At 42.4% G+C, this 16,924-nt stretch overlaps 1 long non-coding RNA gene across 2 annotated transcripts in view; it reads left to right on the top strand.

Moving 5' to 3' along the window:
* Window positions 1–16,924, top strand: part of LOC106635409 (uncharacterized) — a 281,598-nt gene that overhangs the window by 7,506 nt on the left and 257,168 nt on the right. The gene's annotated exons all lie outside the window — the stretch shown is intronic.

The raw sequence follows: 16,924 nt of genomic DNA, 5'->3' as shown, positions 1-16,924 counted from the left end.
CAGTTTTCTAACTGTGTTAATTCATTTCTTTATCAATAACTTTTTCATGGCAAAAACTCCTATCCACCGGGCACTGTGGTAGACACTGGGGAGAGAATTGTGGGCAAAATCAAACCCAGGCTCTGTCCTGAGTGTTTACGATCTAGTAGGGAAGAGAGAAATTAATCGAACAATCATCCAACAGTCTTCTGTGACAAACGCTAAGAAGGAGAAGTGTGACCTAGTGAGAAGGATGTGACCAAGTCCTGAGGTCAGAGGAGGCTTGCTGAAGGAAGTGACAATCAAGTTGAGATTTGGAGATTGTAGGTGTTAAAGTGAAAGTTGTTTATCAATCCTTATTATGCACCCGGCATTGTGTTTGATGTATGAACTCATGTAATGCCACCAACAGTCCTTTGAGGGATCTACTATTATTACCACTTGCATTTTTCAGGAGAAAATGAGGCTCAGAGAGATGAAGTGACTTATTCAAGGTCACACAACTAGAAAGTCATGAAACCAGCATTCAAATGCAGGCAACCAGACAGATGTCAACATTTTAGCCACCACGGACAGATCATTGAGTGAGGGATGAAATCATTTTGGGTGGGCCAATGGGTTGGGCTGATCTAGATTATAAATATAAAGGTGGAATGGTCATTCAGAGAGGGAGATCAAACTAGGTGTTCAATTGTTTTAATATCTATTAAATTTTCTAGGCTAGATGCAGTGGCTCTCAGCAGCTTGGGAGGCCGAGGCGGGAGGATAGCTTGAGTCCAGGAGTTTAAGACCAGCCTGAGCAAGCTGACGAGACCCCATCTTTATTATATTTTAAAAAATAAAAATTTAAAAAATAAAAAATTTTCTAACTACGAATCCATGTTTGTTTTTTCTTTTCTTTTTTTTCAAAAGAGCATCAGCTTTCTCAACCATGTTTCTTATTGTTACAAAACTCAATAAAAATCTGAAAGTTGGAAGCCATGACTTGCTGGGTGTAACGTACTAATCAAGAAGGTGGAATCAATTATTAAATAGTCAATAGGGTTAACAGCAATGAGTGATCATGGCAGGCAATGCCCCTAGCATCCCCTAGGTGGCAATAAAGAGCAACAAAGATTATTCCTATGGCCTTTCAAAAAATTAAATGTACATATTTTAAAGTATGGATGAACATGGTTAAAAACTTCAAGCAGTATGGGAGGGGGTACAGAATCAAAAACAAAAGTCTCCCTTACACCTTCTCCTACATCATTAATTCGTTTCCCCTCAAATAACTTGTTGAGAGTTTCTTGTATACTTTTTGGGGGTATATTTTGTTACAATTATTATAATTATAATTTCCTATAATTATAACTATAGAAAAAGTACTTACATCGCTCTTCTTTAAAAATGCAAGCAATTAGTACTTTTTTTCCTTAGTATATCTTTCCATATCAGCATATACAGCTCCACCTCGTTTTAAAATTTTAATTAAAAAAATTTTTAAGTAAAAAAAAAATTTCTTAAAAGAGACAGGGTCTTGCTATGCTGCCCAGGCTGGAGTGCAGGGGCTAGTCACAGGTGCAATCATGGCTCACTGCAGCCTCAAAGTCCTGGGCTCAAGTGATCCTCCTGCCTCAGCCTCCTGAGTAGCTGGGACTACAGGTGTGTGTCACCATGTCCTGCCACCTCAGTTTTGTAATGACTGCAGATTTCATAACAAGAAGAGGTCTATGTATAGAGTGCTTACTGTACACCTGCCACTGTCCTAAGCACTTTCCTTGCTTTAAGCCATGTACTTCTTATAAAGCTTTAAGAGGTGCATTTTGTTATTATCCCCACTTTACATAAGAAAAAACTAAGGCACAAGTGGAGACGTAACTTGTCCAATGGCACAAAGCTAGTAAGTGGTGAAGCCAGGATTTAGATACAGGAAATTTAATTCTTGAGTCTATGCTCTTAGCCACCATGCAAAACTACTGCTGCATAGATATACTATATTGCAGTGGTCCCCAGTGTTTTCGGCACCAGGGACAGGTTTCGTGAAAGACAGTTTTTCCATGGACTAGGGTTGGGGGGATGGTTTTGGGATGATTCAAGCACATTATATTTTTTGTGTACTTTTCTATTATTATTGCATTGTAATATATAATGAAATAATTATACAGCTCACCATTATGTAGAAACAGTGGGAGCCCTGAGCTTGTTTTCCTGCAGCTAGATGGTTCCATCTAGGGGTGATGGGAGACAGTGACAGATTATCAGGCATTAGATTCTCATAAGGAGCATGCAACCTAGATCCCTCGCATACACAGTTCACAGTACAGTTCGTGCTCCTGTGAGAATCTAATGCCACCACTGATCTGACAGGAGGCAGAGCTCAGGCAGTAACGTGAGCGATGGGGAGCAGCTGTAAATACAGATGAAGCCTTACTTGCTCACCTACTGCTCACCTCCTGCTGTGCGGCCTGGTTCCTAACGTACCGTGGTACTGGTCCGTGGCCTGGCGGTTGGGGACTGCTGCCTTAAGGTACTGAATCTATCATTTCCTTAATGTATTTTTTAAAATGTTGTAGGATATACTGTTCTAGAATGTACCTGGGACTTTGGGTTTATTCATGTATGGTAAGGCCAATGGATCGGAAGACCATTGCCATTAAAAATATAGTTTTATTGCTCACAGTTCCTGATATGCTTTGGCTGTGTCCCCACCCAAATCTCATCTTGAAGTGTAGGTCCCATAATTCCCACGTGTCGTGGGAGGAATTTGGCGGGGGCGGTCATTGAATCATGGAGCCGATTACCTCTATGCTCTTCTCCTGATAGTGAGTGAGTTCTTATGAGATCTGATGGTTTTATAAGGGGCTTTTCCCCCTTTGCTTGGCACTTCTCTCTCCTGCCTCCTTGTGAAGAAGGATTTGTTTGCTTCTCCTTCTGCCGTGATTGTGTTTCCTGGGGCTTCCCAGCCATGGGGAACTGTGAGTCAATTAAACCCCTTTCTTTATAAATTACCTAGTCTCAGGTATTTCTTCACAGCAGTGTGAGAAGAGTCTAATACAGTTCCCAAGGGGCAGGAGCACGCCGTGCCATGCAGAACCACAGGAGAGAACTTTGAGGTTGGTCACAGCCAGAGAGGATGAGAAGAAAGCCTAGGAAAAAGCCTTTATTGTGGTTTTTGCCAGGAGGAATGGGCGAGGCAAGGTAAGCAGCTGAACAGGCTTAGGATTGGATAGTCTGAATAATTCAGGCCAGCTGTGGGCTATAGGTGTAGTCCCTAACTGTCTGACACCCGACCCTGGGATGATTAGGGTTTAGGATTGCATAGTTTGAATAATTCAGGCCAGCTGTGCGCTATGGGGGGCGGCGGGGGGGAGTCTCTAAATGTCTGACACCTGACCCTGGGATGATTAGGGCTTAGGATTGGATAGTTTGAATAATTCAGGCCAGCTGTGGGCTATAGGGGTAGTCGCTAAATGTCTGACACCTGACCCTGGGATGATTAGGGCTTAGGATTGGATAGTTTGAATAATTCAGGCCAGCTGTGGGCTATAGGGGGTTAGTCTCTAAATGTCTGACACCTGACCCTGGGATGATTAGGGCTTAGGATTGGATAGTTTGAATAATTCAGGCCAGCTGTGGGCTATAGGGGTAGTCTCTAACTGTCTGATACCTGACCCTAGGATGATTAGGGCAGAGGAAACTTGCTTCTCAGAGTGGAACAGCCAGAGAGAGGAGGTGGTTCAGAGTATGGGCTCTGAATTGGTTGGACTGCATATTGCGGGAAGGTCATCTGCTATCTCTTGGAATGAGCTAACCCTGGGACAAACAGTCTCTTTCAGGTTGGTGAGTCCCCAAGATGTCAAGCCTCATAAGATATAGAAAATGAAAAATGTGATTAATACATATACATAGCATAAACTTTATTATTTTATCCATTTTAAAGTGTACAGTTCAGTGACATTAAGTACATTTACATTGTTTTGCAGCCGTCATCACCATCCATCCACAGAAGTTTTTTCATTTTGCAAAACTGATACTTTATGCCCATTAAACAGTAACTCCTCATTCCATCTTACCCTTGACCCCAGCAACCACAATTTTACTTTCTGTCTGTATAAATTTTGCTGCTGCAAGTATCTCGGATGTATGGAATCAAACAGTATTTGTGCTTCTGTAACTGGCTTATTTCACTTAGCATAATGTCTTTGAGTTTCATCTATGCTGTAGCATGTATCAGAATTTCCTTCCTTTTTAAGGCTGAATCATATTTTGTATGTATACACCACAGCTTGTTTATCCATTCATCTATTGATGGACAGTTGGGTTGCTTCTACCTTTTGGCTATTGTGAATAATGCTTCTAAGAAAACAGGTATACAAATATTTCTTCATGTCCCTTTGAGTTGTTTTGGGTATACAGAAATGGAATTGCCAGATCCTATGGTAATTCTATTTTTAATTTTTGGGGAATTGCCGTACTGTTTTTCATAGCTGCTGTACCATTTCCCACTAACAGTACACAAGAGTTCCAGTTTCTCCACATCCTCCTATATTTTCTTCAGAAATTGTATCATTTTAGGTTTTACATTTAGCTCTATGATCTATTTTGAATCAATTTTTATGTATGGTGTGAACTATGGGTTGAGTTCATCTGTGGGCACATGGATGTCCAATTATTCCAGCATCATTTGTTGAAAACACTATTCTTTCTCCATTGGATGACCTTTGCACCTTTGCCAAAAATCAATTTACAGCCAGGTGCCGTGGCTTATGCCTGTAATCCCAGCACTTTGGGAGGTCGAGGTGGGAGGATTGCTTGAGCCAAGGAGTTTGAGACCAGCCCTGAGCAACATAGTGAGACCCCATCTCTACAAAAAGTAAAAGAATTAGCTGGACATGGTGGCATGCACCTGTGACCCCAGCTACTTGTGGGGCTGAGGCAGGAGGATCATGTGAGCCCAGGTGGTTGAGGCTTCAGTGAGCCATGATCGCACTGCACTCCAGCTGGGAGACAGAGAGACACCCTGTCTCAAAAAAAAAAAAAAAATCAATTGGCTTAGTCTAGTGGTGGCTCACACTTGTTGTCCCAGCTACCTGAGAGGCTGAGGTGGGAGCATCACTTGAGGCCAGGAGTTCAGACCAGCCTGGGCAACATAGGGAGGCTCTGTCTCAAAACAAACAAACAACCAACCAAAAAACAATCTATTGACTTAATCTAGTGGTGGCTCATACTTGTTATCCCAGCTACCTGAGAGGCTGTGGTGGGAGGATCACTTGAGGCCAGGAGTTCAGACCAGCCTGGGCAACACAGGGAGACTGTCTCAAAACAAAACAAAACAAAAACAATTAACCATATATGTGTGGGTCTAGTTTCTATTTTGTTCCATTGATCTATGTGTCTGTCTTATCAATACCACACTGTCTTTTTTTTTTTTTTTTGAGACAGCGTCTCGCTCTGTCACCCATGCTGGAGTGCAGTGCATGATCATAGTTCACTGTAACCTTGAACTCCTGGGCTCAAGCCTCCTAAGTGGCTAAGACTATATTCATGTACCACTATGTCTGGCTAATTAAAGAAAATTGTAGAGATGGAGTCTTGCTATGTTGTCTAGGCTGGTCTTAAACTCCTGGCCTCATATAATCCTCCCACCTCAGCCTCCCAAAGCTTACAGGTGTGAGCCACTGTGCCCAGCCTCACACTGTCTCAATTACTGTAATTTTATGGCAAGTCTTGACATCAGGCAATGTGACTTCTCCAACTTTGCTTTTCTTTGTCAATATTGTTTCAGCAATTCCAGTTCTTTTGCCTTTCTATATAAATTTTAGACCCCACTTGTCAGTTTCTACAAAAAGTCTTGCTGAGATTTTGATTAGACCATAGATTTATGGTCTTTAATATTTATTCACAAATTTAATATTCCTACTACTTTTCATTTTTTTTCCTTTAAATACTAATTCCCATCTGGTTTCATTTCCCTGTAGGCCAAAGGACTTCCTTTAGCATTTCTTGTAATGCAGATCTGCTGACAACAAAGTCTCTAAGTTTTTAACTAAAAATATCTTTATTTTGCTTTCATTGTTGAAGAATATTTTCACTAGAGCTTGACACCTTTTTTCTTTCAGCATTTTAAAGTTGTCATTCTACTCTATTCTGTATTTAATTGTTTCTGATGAGAATCAAGTCTTGATTCCAAGACTTGAAAAAAAAGAGAAGTCAATTATCATTTTTACCTTTGTTTCCATGTACGTGATGTATCATTTTTCCCTCTGGCTGCCTTTTAGATTTTTTCTTTTTCCAGTAATTTGCCTAGGTGTGTTTTCCTTTGCATTTATCCTGATTGGGTTTTTTTTTTTTTTAAGTTTCTTGGATATGTAGGTTGATATTTTTAATACCATTTGGAAACATTTAAATAAATTTTTCTTAAGCAAACTTTTTAAATGCTCCATTCTTTCTCTCCTTTTATTTTTAGGACTCTAATTACATATATGGTAGAATGCTTGATACTTCTCCGCAAATCACTGAAGCTCTGCTTATTTTTTTCTTTAAATCTTTTTTCTTGCTGCTGCTTCAGTTTGGATAATTTTTATTTACCTGTCTTCAAGATCATTGCTCCTTTCTTCTGTATGTTTAATCCCATACAAATAATTTATTTCAGGATTTGTTTTCTTAGTTCTAGGATTTTCAGGGGTTTTAAAAAAATGTTTTAATTTTTTTTTACATTGCATAGCTTCATGAAACTCATCACCTCTTCACCTATTATATTAATCTATTCCTCTAGATTCTTTAACATATGTATTGGAGTTATTGTAAAATATTTGCCTACTTATTTCAACATCTGCATTGTCTTTGTGTCTGTTTCTATTAACTATTTTTTCTCTTGACTACCACAGTTTCCTGCTCCTTCACATGTTTAGTGATTAAATTTTTTTTTTTTTTGAGGTGGCGTCTCGCTCTGTCACCCAGGCTGGAGTGCAATGGTGTGATCTCGGCTCACTGCAACCTCTGCCTCCCACGTTCATACCATTCTCCTGCCTCAGCCTCCCAAGCAGCTGGGAGTACAGATGCCCACCACCTTGCCTGGCTAATGTTTTGTATTTTTGATAGAGACTGGGTTTCTCCGTGTTAGCCAGATGCTCTCCATCTGCTGACCTCGTGATCCATCCACCTCGGCCTCCCAAAGTGCTGGGATTATAGGTGTGAGCCACTGTGCCCGGCCCAGTGATATTAAAATTTTATACTGCACATTGTGGATAATATAGCAGAGGCTCTGGATTCTATTATCTTTCTCAGAAAAGTGTTGAGTTTTGTTTTAACTGGTAGTGAAATTACTAGTGACTCGTTCTTATGTTACGAAGGTATGGTTTGGGGCTTCTTTTGGGTGGATCCATTTTGGTTTCGTGCCTTCTATATACTAGTTCTTGGATGTGGTCTTTCTGACTAATCTGTGACCCCTCTGGGTTTCAACAGAAAGACTGAGGAGTTTAAGCTCCTCTAATTTGGTAGAACTTGAGCTCCAAACTCTGCCTCCCCAGCACTGATCAATGCAGTTCTTTGCATTCTCCTCCAGCTTTTTGGTTTGGTTTTGTTTTCTGTTGGGCTTCACAAATGCAGTTTGAGTCAGCCAAGGATTTGAGGGGAGTTTATATTCAGATTTTTTAGGTCCCTTTTCTGTGGCTCTATCATTTCTGGGATTTCTCTTATCAAATTCCAGCCACCATGGGGGCCCCAAACTCTTATTTTGCCGCCTAATAAGACTATTGCTTTTGGCTTGAGCTCTGTTCTCTGTGTGCTATGCAGACTGTGTGACCCTTCAGAGGAAAAGCCGGGTAAATGTGGATGATTCCCATTTGATGAGGATTCTTACTGACCCTCCAGTTTTTAGTTGTTCTCAAGTGTCTTTAATTTGGAAAAATGTTTTGTTCAGAGTTTGTAGCTGTACTAGGCAGTGGAATTTGCCCAATATAAGTTACTCCTCCACTACTAAAATCCAGAAATCTAATTAGTCTCTATTGATGGACATTTTTGCTTCTCATTTTAAACTTTCACACATAACACTGCCTTGGTATATCCATACAATGTGACTGATTCACATATCCTAGCTCACATATCATAGTTTTCTGAGTAAAATAGTGGGAATAATTTCTAATATGGAATCACTAGGTCCAAGGGTACATACCTTTACACTTTTGCTAGAAATTGTCAAATTTCTCTCCAAAAGTGTTGCGGCAATGATGTTTGTGATATGTTTCTCACATCCTCCTCAACACTAAGCATTATTAATTTTTAAATTTTTTTGGTAGTCTGATTAATAAAAGTTGTATGCCATTGGTTTCCTATGCTTTTGTTGATTTATGAGTGAGGTGGACTAACTTTTCACTATTAGTCATTCTACTTATACTTTACTTGGGTACAGAAATTTTCATTTATTAGAATAAAAATTTCTAAGAGCTACTGTTTACCGAGCAATTCTTTTTTTTTTTTTTTTTTGAGACGGAGTCTCACTCTGTCGCCAGGCTGGACTGCAGTGGCATGATCTCGGCTCACTGCAACCTCTGACTCCCTGGTTCAGGTGATTTTCCTGCCTCAGCCTCCCGAGTAGCTGGGATTACAGGCACGTGCCACCACATCCAGCTAATTTTTTTTTTTTTTTGTATATTTAGTAGAGACGGGGTTTCACCGTGTTGGCCAGGATGGTCTTGACCGCCTCACCTCATGATCCACCCACCTCTGCCTCCCAAAGTGCTGGGATTATAGGTGTGAGCCACTGCACCTGGCCTACTGAGCAATTCTTAAGGCAGGTCCTGACTGGACAATCCTACCCTTCTTGCTGCAGTTTTTTTTCAGAATGGACACATAACCCAGACTGGAGCACTGGGTTCAGGAATGGTTGTATGACCTAACTGTTACAGTAAGAATACAGTGGGGCTTTTGTCTGAAGGTTTAGGGTAGAAAGGCCTTCCTTCTCTCAGGACATTGATGAGGAAGTTTGTAGCCTGAAGAGCTACTCCCATGAGAGAAACCAGTTTGAGGTCAACGAATACACAAAGGTGGACAAAGCTGAGAAAATCAAAGGGAAACAGAGCCATAGCCTATTAAATTTGTGATGTGCTGAATCAAACCAACCTTGAAGTTTGTCTTCTATCTGAAATTTTCCATTGTGAGAACTGGTAACTGCCCTTATTAAAGCCAGTTGGATTTTCTGTTGCTTACAACCCAAAGCATCCTAAATCGTATACTCGGATGGACTCATATCCTTCAACAGTAGAAATGTAGCTGTTTTTTCTTTCCTGTGTATATTAATTATTGTGCGTAGAAAATATATCTTAGACATTGAAGTGAGACCTCAGAGCTTCTTAAATATCGAATAAGCAGGCCGGGAGCAGTGGCTTGTGCCTGTAATCCCAGCACTTTAGGAGGTCAAAGTGGGGAGATCACTTGAGTTCAGGAGTTCAAGACCAGCCTGGCCAACATGGCAAAACCCGATGGCTACTAAAAATACAAAAATTAGCTGGGCGTGGTGGCTCATGCCTGTAATCCCAGCTACTGGGGAGGCTGAGGCAGGAGAATCACTTGAATCTGGGGGGTGAAGGTTGCAGTGAGCTGAGATTGTGCCACTGCACCCCAGCCTGGGCAACAGAGCGAGACTCCGTCTCAAAAACAACAACAACAACAACAAAATCAAATAAGCAATCCCAAAAGGAATGTGTTATAATTAATGCAAATTGGCCGTAAAAGTTCATCTCACAGAAATTTATGTCAAGTTTGCAACGAATTAGGGACAATGGGTAATAGGCTATTAGGTCATTGCGCGCTGTTATGCGTAGAAAGTAGTTCTGTTATTTTTGCTTAGTTATGAACTACACTCTGAGAGTTAGTTTATCATTTATGGGAGTTAATTGAGTGTAATGATTAAGATCATGGATTTTAAAATCAAATGGCCCAACATTCAGCAGTTGTGCCTCAGACAAATTATTTAACTCTTTCATGACTCAGTTTCCTCAGATGCAAAGAGAAGTTAATGGTATTTATATCTAGGGTTGTTAATAATGATCAAATGAGAGATCATGTCAAAGGTTTAGCAGAATGTCTGGCAAATAGCAAGCCATAATGTTTGTTATTATAGTTACCCACTTTTTTTTTTTTTTTGAGATGGAGTCTTGCTCTATTGCCCAGGCTGGAGTGCAGTGGCGCCATCTCTGCTCACTGCAAACTCCGCCTCCCGGGTTCACGCCATTCTCCTGCCTCAGCCTCCTGAGTAGCTGGGAGTACAGGCGCCCGCCACCGCGCCCGGCTAATTTTTTGTATTTTTAGTAGAGACGGGGTTTCAACGTGTTAGCCAGGGTGGTCTTGATCTCCTTACCTCGTGATCCGCTCACCTCGGCCTCCCAAAGTGCTGGGATTACAGGCGTGAGCCACCGCGCCCGGCCCTTTTTTTTTTTTTTTTTTTTTTTCCTTAATAGTTAAACAACTACTTTGGGACAGAAGAGCTAAGTTTAGAATTGTAGAATATAGAGACTGAAGAACAAGCCCCGCTGAGCCAGTGTTGGCATTTGATGATCTTATCCACCTTGAATTTCTAAGGAACAGAGGTGTGACTAATTGAATCTACATCATTTTTGAAAAGTTCCATATCAGAAATAAGTCTTAGAGTGAGATAGCCCAAAAATTACCATCAGAGATCAGCCAAAAATCTGGTTCCAAAGCAACAGTTGCTCAGTTTTTGTTTTACTGAAAGTTTATTACTCTAGAACATCTTGCTTCTTTGCTTCATCAAAGCTGTGTGATTTTCTTCCAGTTTGTTTCTGGATCCTACACTAACTCAGAGAGTATAAAAAGCAAAGAAATACGATATTTGTCCATTTGTTAGGGAACACTCTAAATTGTCTTTCTCCATTTTTTCCACTAGGGGGCATCCCAGGCACAAAGGAGGCTGGGGTTCATTTGGGTCTCTATCTTTTCTTTTTCTCTTCTTTTCTCTTCTCCTTTTCTTTTTCTTTTCTTTTGTTTTTTTGAGACAGAGTTTTGCTCTTGTGGCCCAGGCTGGAGTGCAGTGGCACAATCTCGGCTCACTGCAACCTCCGCCACCTGGGTTCAGGCGATTCTCCTGCCTCAGCTTCCCGAGTAGCTGAGATTACAAGCATGCACCACCACTCTCGGCTAATTTTTGTATTTTTAGTAGACATTGGGTTTCGCCATGTTGGCCAGGCTGTTCTCGAAGTTCTGACCTCAGGTGATCCTCCTACCTCGGCCTCCCAAAGTGCTGGGATTACAGGCATGAGCCACCGCGCCCAGCCGGGTCTCTATCTTCTTGAAATTATTTTTTGGTATAAGTCGATTTTCATTTCTTCCTTTTTCTAAACCATCACGATAAGGAATATGTGAGAAAGTTTTGAGACAGGATTTACAGCCAATACCTTGGTTAGCTTCATCTTGCTTTAAAATTCAAGTTTAAATCTTGTCAGATAACAATGTAAAAATAAAGCTATGATGATGGAGGAAGCTTTGACTCAGTTTTCTTCTTCCATTTCTCTCTACCTCATTCATTCATTCATTCATTCATTAAATAACTATTGGAAACTTATGTGCCAGGTACCAAGCTAGGGACCAGGAAGACAGAGGTGAACAAGATGAACATGGTCCCTGCCCTCATGGGGGCTCATGATCTGCTGGGAAAGACAGATATTAAATGGTAATTGTGCAAACTGCATCTAACTACCATTGTGATATGACCTTGAGTGAAACCACGGGGAAGTGTGAGCGTGCAAAAGGGAGACCCTCATGTTCTTGAAACGTTGGCATATCAGAGAAGGCACCTCTGAACAAGAGGCACTTAATCTGAGATAAAGGAGTGGACATTAGCCAGGAGGAAGGGCACATGGGGAAAAGAACCTTTCACTCATTCAGCAAATAGCTATAGAGTATCTGCCATGGGCCAAGCCCTAGTCTAGATGCTGGGGACACATCAGTGAACAGAACAGACAAGGTCTCTGCCCTCACAAGGTCAACATCCTAGGGGGAGGAGATAGATAATAAAGAAGATAATAAATAAGTAAACAGTTAAATAAAAATATTGTTAGTGGTGGCAAACCCCATGGAGGAAGTAAAACAGGGTGGTGTAATAGCAAGTGATGAGGGGTGGGGTGGCTGCCTTAGAGATGGGGGTTAGGTTGGTCCTCTCTGAGAAGCTGTGACCTAGGGCATGGGGAAGAAAGGACCAGCTATGTGAAAATCTGGAGAATGGTGTTATGAATGGAGGAAACAGCACACATAAGGCCTTGAGACCACAATGATCTTGTCATGTTTGGGGCCAGTGTGTGGCTGCAGCTGAGTAGAGTGGGGGCGAGGTAGAAGATGAGATCTGAGAGGCAGCCAAGGGTCTGATCATGTAGGGCTTTGCGGGGTATCATTAAAAGTTTGGATTTTAAAACACCGCATGTTCTCACTCATAAGTGGGAGTTGAACAATGAGAACACATGGACACAGGGAGGGGAACATCACACACTGGGGCCTGTCGGGGTGGGGGGTGGGGGGCAAAGGGAGGGAGAGCATTAGGATAAATGCTTAATGCATGCAGGGCTTAAAACCTAGATAATAGGTTGATAGGTGCAGCAAACCACCATGGCACACATATACCTACGTAACAAACCTCCACGTTCTGCACATGTATCCCAGAACTTGAAGTTAAAAAATAAAAAAAAGTTTGGATTTTAGTCCAGAAGAGTAGATGCTCCAGAATGAGCAGTCCTTTTGACACTGAAGAAGAGAACAGACTCGCTGGCACTACAGCCCATATCTAGGGGACCATCAACTTGTTAATGTCCCTTGGTCTTTTACTCCGAAGACAAAAAAAATGAAGAATAAACAAAGTTGTGGAAAAGGTACTGATTTCACCTATCAAGGATGAAAAGGCAAAATTACAAGAACGGGTTCCTGATCACTGGTCAACGAGGGCAAATGCTTGTCTTAACTACAAAAGAGACACCAACTCAACTAAAAAGCCTGCTTGTCGAGGCAAAGTAGCATTTTGTGATTGGGGGTTAAAGACTGACCTTCCAGCTTTTAATAATAAAGACCTTTTTAAGGACACACAAAAAAAGTTTGGATTTTAAAGGCTGGGTATGGTGGCTTACACCTACAATCCCAGCACTTTCGGAGGCAGAGGTGGGAGGATTGCTTGAGGCCAGAAGTTTGAGACTAGCCTGGGCCACATAGCAAGACTCCCATCTCTTCCAAAAAAAAAGAAAGTTTGAGTTTTAATTCCGTGGGTGGTCACTGGGTTTGTGGGTTGGGTTTCAGCAGAGGAATGATGTGATTAAGTCTAGGTTGTGAGATAACCCTGGCTGCTGTGTGTGTTTTTTAAGCGAATGGATGTCAAAGCAAGATGTAGTAGACAGAATAATGCTCGCCAAAAGATATCCCCATACAAACACCTGGAACTTGTGAATATGTTGGGTTACATGGTAAAGAGGAATTAAGGGAGCAGATGGAATTAAGGTTGCTAATCAGCTGACCTTAAAATAAGGAGATTTTCCTGGATCATCCAGGTGGACCCAAAGTAATGACAAGGGTCCCTAAATGGGGAAGAGAGAGGAAAAGGAGTCAGAACAAAAGAGATGCAGTGTGAAAAAGGCATCTTAAGGGGAGGAGGTAGATAATAAAGAAGATAATAAATAAGTAAATGGTGACTTTGCTGCCGTTGAAGATGGAAGGAGGCCCTGAGTCAAGGCATGTGGATAGCTTCTAGAAGGTGGAAAAGGCAAGAAAAGGGATTCTCTCTACGAGCTTCCAGAAAGGAATCCAACCCTGCCGCCATCTTGATTTTGGTCCAGCAAGACCTGTTTTAGACTTCTGACCTCCAGAACTGCAAGATAATAAATTTGGGTTGTTTTAACTCATTAAGTTTGTAATAGTTGTTATACCAGAGAGCCCTGTAAGAAAGCTACTGTAGGACTGGCGCCGTGGCTCATGCCTTTAATCTTGGCACTTTGGGAAGCCGAGGTGGGCGGATCACTTGAGGCCAGGAGTTCGAGACCAGCCCGGCCAACATGGCGAAACTCCGTCTCTACTAAAAATACAAAAAATTAGCTGGGCATGGTGGTGCTAGCCTGTAGTCCCAGCTACTCGGGAGGCTGAGGCAGAAGAATTGCTTGAACCTGGGAGGCAGAGGTTGCAGTGAGCCAAGATCATGCCACTGTACTCCAGCCTGGGCAACAGAGCAAGACTCCATCTCAAAGAAAAAAAAAAAGCTACTGTAATTGTTTAGATGAGCTTTGGTAATGGCTCAAGAAATATTTATTTACCTTCCCTTCTAGGCGTGCTTTAGGTCCTCTTTCTTGGGGGTGATCAGGCCATTTCTATATAGGCAGAATTTGGCCTTTTATGAGTTCCTCCCAATACTTTCACTCCAACTAGTACAACTAGTACAACTAGTACCCATGCATGGGATTCCACGTGACCTGGGGGAGTAAACACTGGGTCACAGTGCCAGGAGCAGACAGCTTGGGTGCATCAGTGAACCAGTGTGGGTGCAAACTGGGAAATTCTACACTGGGACAGGAAGAGAGATGAACGCCGTGACCAGGTCATTGCAGGTCTGACTGGCTGCTCACCCGAGGTTTGGACCAGGTACTCGAGATGAAACTCTCTGATGCCTCATGCAGGCAATGCACAGAGGCAACTTTGTACTTCCCTCTCCTGACCCCTCATAAATAGATGTCTACTGGAATGAATGAATGAATGTATTGGAAAGGGAATTCCTTCTTTCTGTGGCTTCTCCAGCAAGTGTAGGTGATGCCTGAGTCATCTTTATGCCTGCCTCTCTTTGTGCTTGTCCAAACCAGAATTCAAAGTGTTTTGGTGCAGGGACCTATTTTTATAGGGCAATTCCCCAGACTTAAATATTCAATATTTGTGAGTATTTTTTAAGAATTGGTTGTAACCCATGAGTATGAATGTTATCTTACAAGATTTTTTTTTTTTTTTGGTAATTGGTGGCCCAGAACTCTCTCTTATATTTAGAAGCCTGAATCTAGGGTTACGTATCAAGATACGTGCATCATGCTGTTTTGCTGAATGCAGCTGTCCTGCTGTAGGCCAAAGGTAATTTGCTGATCCAGGAGCTGAGGCCAGCGATTTTATATCTGCATCTGTTTCTGCCCATAACTTGTGGGCAGAGACAGGGCAACTTCAAGAGCTGTAGCCCTATCAGCCTCAGCAGTGTGAAGAATGGTAGGACAGGGACTGAGTTTTCCTTCCCTTCAGTACAGCCAGTGTGTTCTGCAAAGTGATGGCATAATACTTTGTTTATGCCTCTGTCTGGGCACTCTCATGTTTCCTTCTCATTGTTTGTGTGTGTCTGTTCCCCCCACTAGACTACTGCCACCTTCTCAGGGGTCTCTCTTAAACATTCTGGAATTTCCACCAGCCCAGTTTCTGCGGTTGAGCAGGTGCTCTATAAATACTGGTCAGAGAAGGAGCTGGATGAAAGTGACAACACCACGGGGAAATTGAAAAGCTATGAGGAGGCTGGGCGTGGTGGCTCACACCTGTAATCCCAGCACTTTGGGAGGCTGAGGTGGGTGGATCACCTGAGGTCAGGAGTTCGAGACCAGCCTGGCCAACATGGTGAAACCCAGTCTCTACTAAAAATACAAAAAATTAGCCAGGCGTGGTGGTGCACACCTGTAATCCCAGCTACTCAGGAAGCTGAAGCAGGAGAATCGCTTGAACCCGGGAGGTGGAGGTTGCAGTGAGCAGAGATCGTGCCATTGCACTCCAGCCTGGGCAATAAGAGTGAAACTCCATCTCAAAAAAGAAAAAAAAGAAAAAGAAAAAGAAAAAGAAAAGCTATTAGATTACTTTGCCCTGCATATGGAAGGTATAGTAAGAAGCAGCATGCTTAATGTGGACGCTGTTTTTTTTTTTTTTTTTTTTTTTTTTTTGCCTAGCAAATCTCTCTCCTTCTTCTGTTAAGAGTACTTTGGTTTTCCTCTGGGGAACCACCCTTCCCGCACCCTCAATCTATAAGGTTTGAGTGGAGCTGACCTCACATTCAGTTCCAGTGATTGAATCCTGACTTCAAGCCTGGCCAATGAGGGCACCACACACCGCTGGCCACAGTATCCATTTATGTTGGTACAGTGGCCACACCTGTTTGTTAATGACTGGTATCCATTTTGATAGGTCGGTTTCCGATTTGTATCAGTTGTTCATTATATTGAATTGAACCATTTTTTCCCCCTGGAACTATTAGGGAAGAAACACTGTCTTTCCACAGGCATTGCTAAGCTGGTAGGAAAAAGTCCAAAGCTGTTGGCAGTCGTCTTGTCCCTATTAAACTAAAATGAACTCAGCAAGTTGGGGCTGAGACATGGAAAGGGACACGTTCCCAAAAACCCTGCTCACCAGGATCCAGCTGCCTCTGAAGCTATCCCTGGAAGTTTCCGTCTTGTGAGGGTAAACTCTACTTTTTCTGCTCTATTTAGCCAGTTTTGGTAACTGGCTGATGAAGGAGTCTCTTGGTTGATAATACACCCTTTTTTTTTTTTTGATACGGAATCTCACTCTGTCGCCCAGGCTGGAGTGCAGTGGCATGATCTTGGCTCACTGCAACCTCCGCCTCCCGGATTCAAGCGATTCTCCTGCCTCAGCCTCCTGAGTAGCTGGGACTACAGGCGCCCACCACCACGCCCGGCTAATTTTTTGTATTTTTAGTAGAGACTGGGTTTCACTGTGTTAGCCAGGATGGTCTTGCTAGCCTGACTTTATGATCCACCTGCCTCGGCCTCCCGAAGTGCTGGGATTACAGGCGTGAGCCACTGCGCCCGGCCACCAATCTCTTTTTAAACTGTGCTTTTGCGAGTGCAGCAGGGTCAGTCTTAGCTTTGGAGGAAGCTCTGGACAAGCCCATCATCCCAACAAAGACCATTTTGTCGTTCTTAGAGCTTAGGACCTGGGGGACGCCCAA

This window comes from Pan paniscus, chromosome 10 (genome assembly GCF_029289425.2).
Source record: "Pan paniscus chromosome 10, NHGRI_mPanPan1-v2.0_pri, whole genome shotgun sequence".
In the NCBI taxonomy this organism is placed as follows: Eukaryota; Metazoa; Chordata; class Mammalia; order Primates; family Hominidae; genus Pan; species Pan paniscus.
The sequence above is the reverse complement of the archived record's forward strand: the minus strand, read 5'-3'. Positions and strand labels throughout refer to the sequence as shown.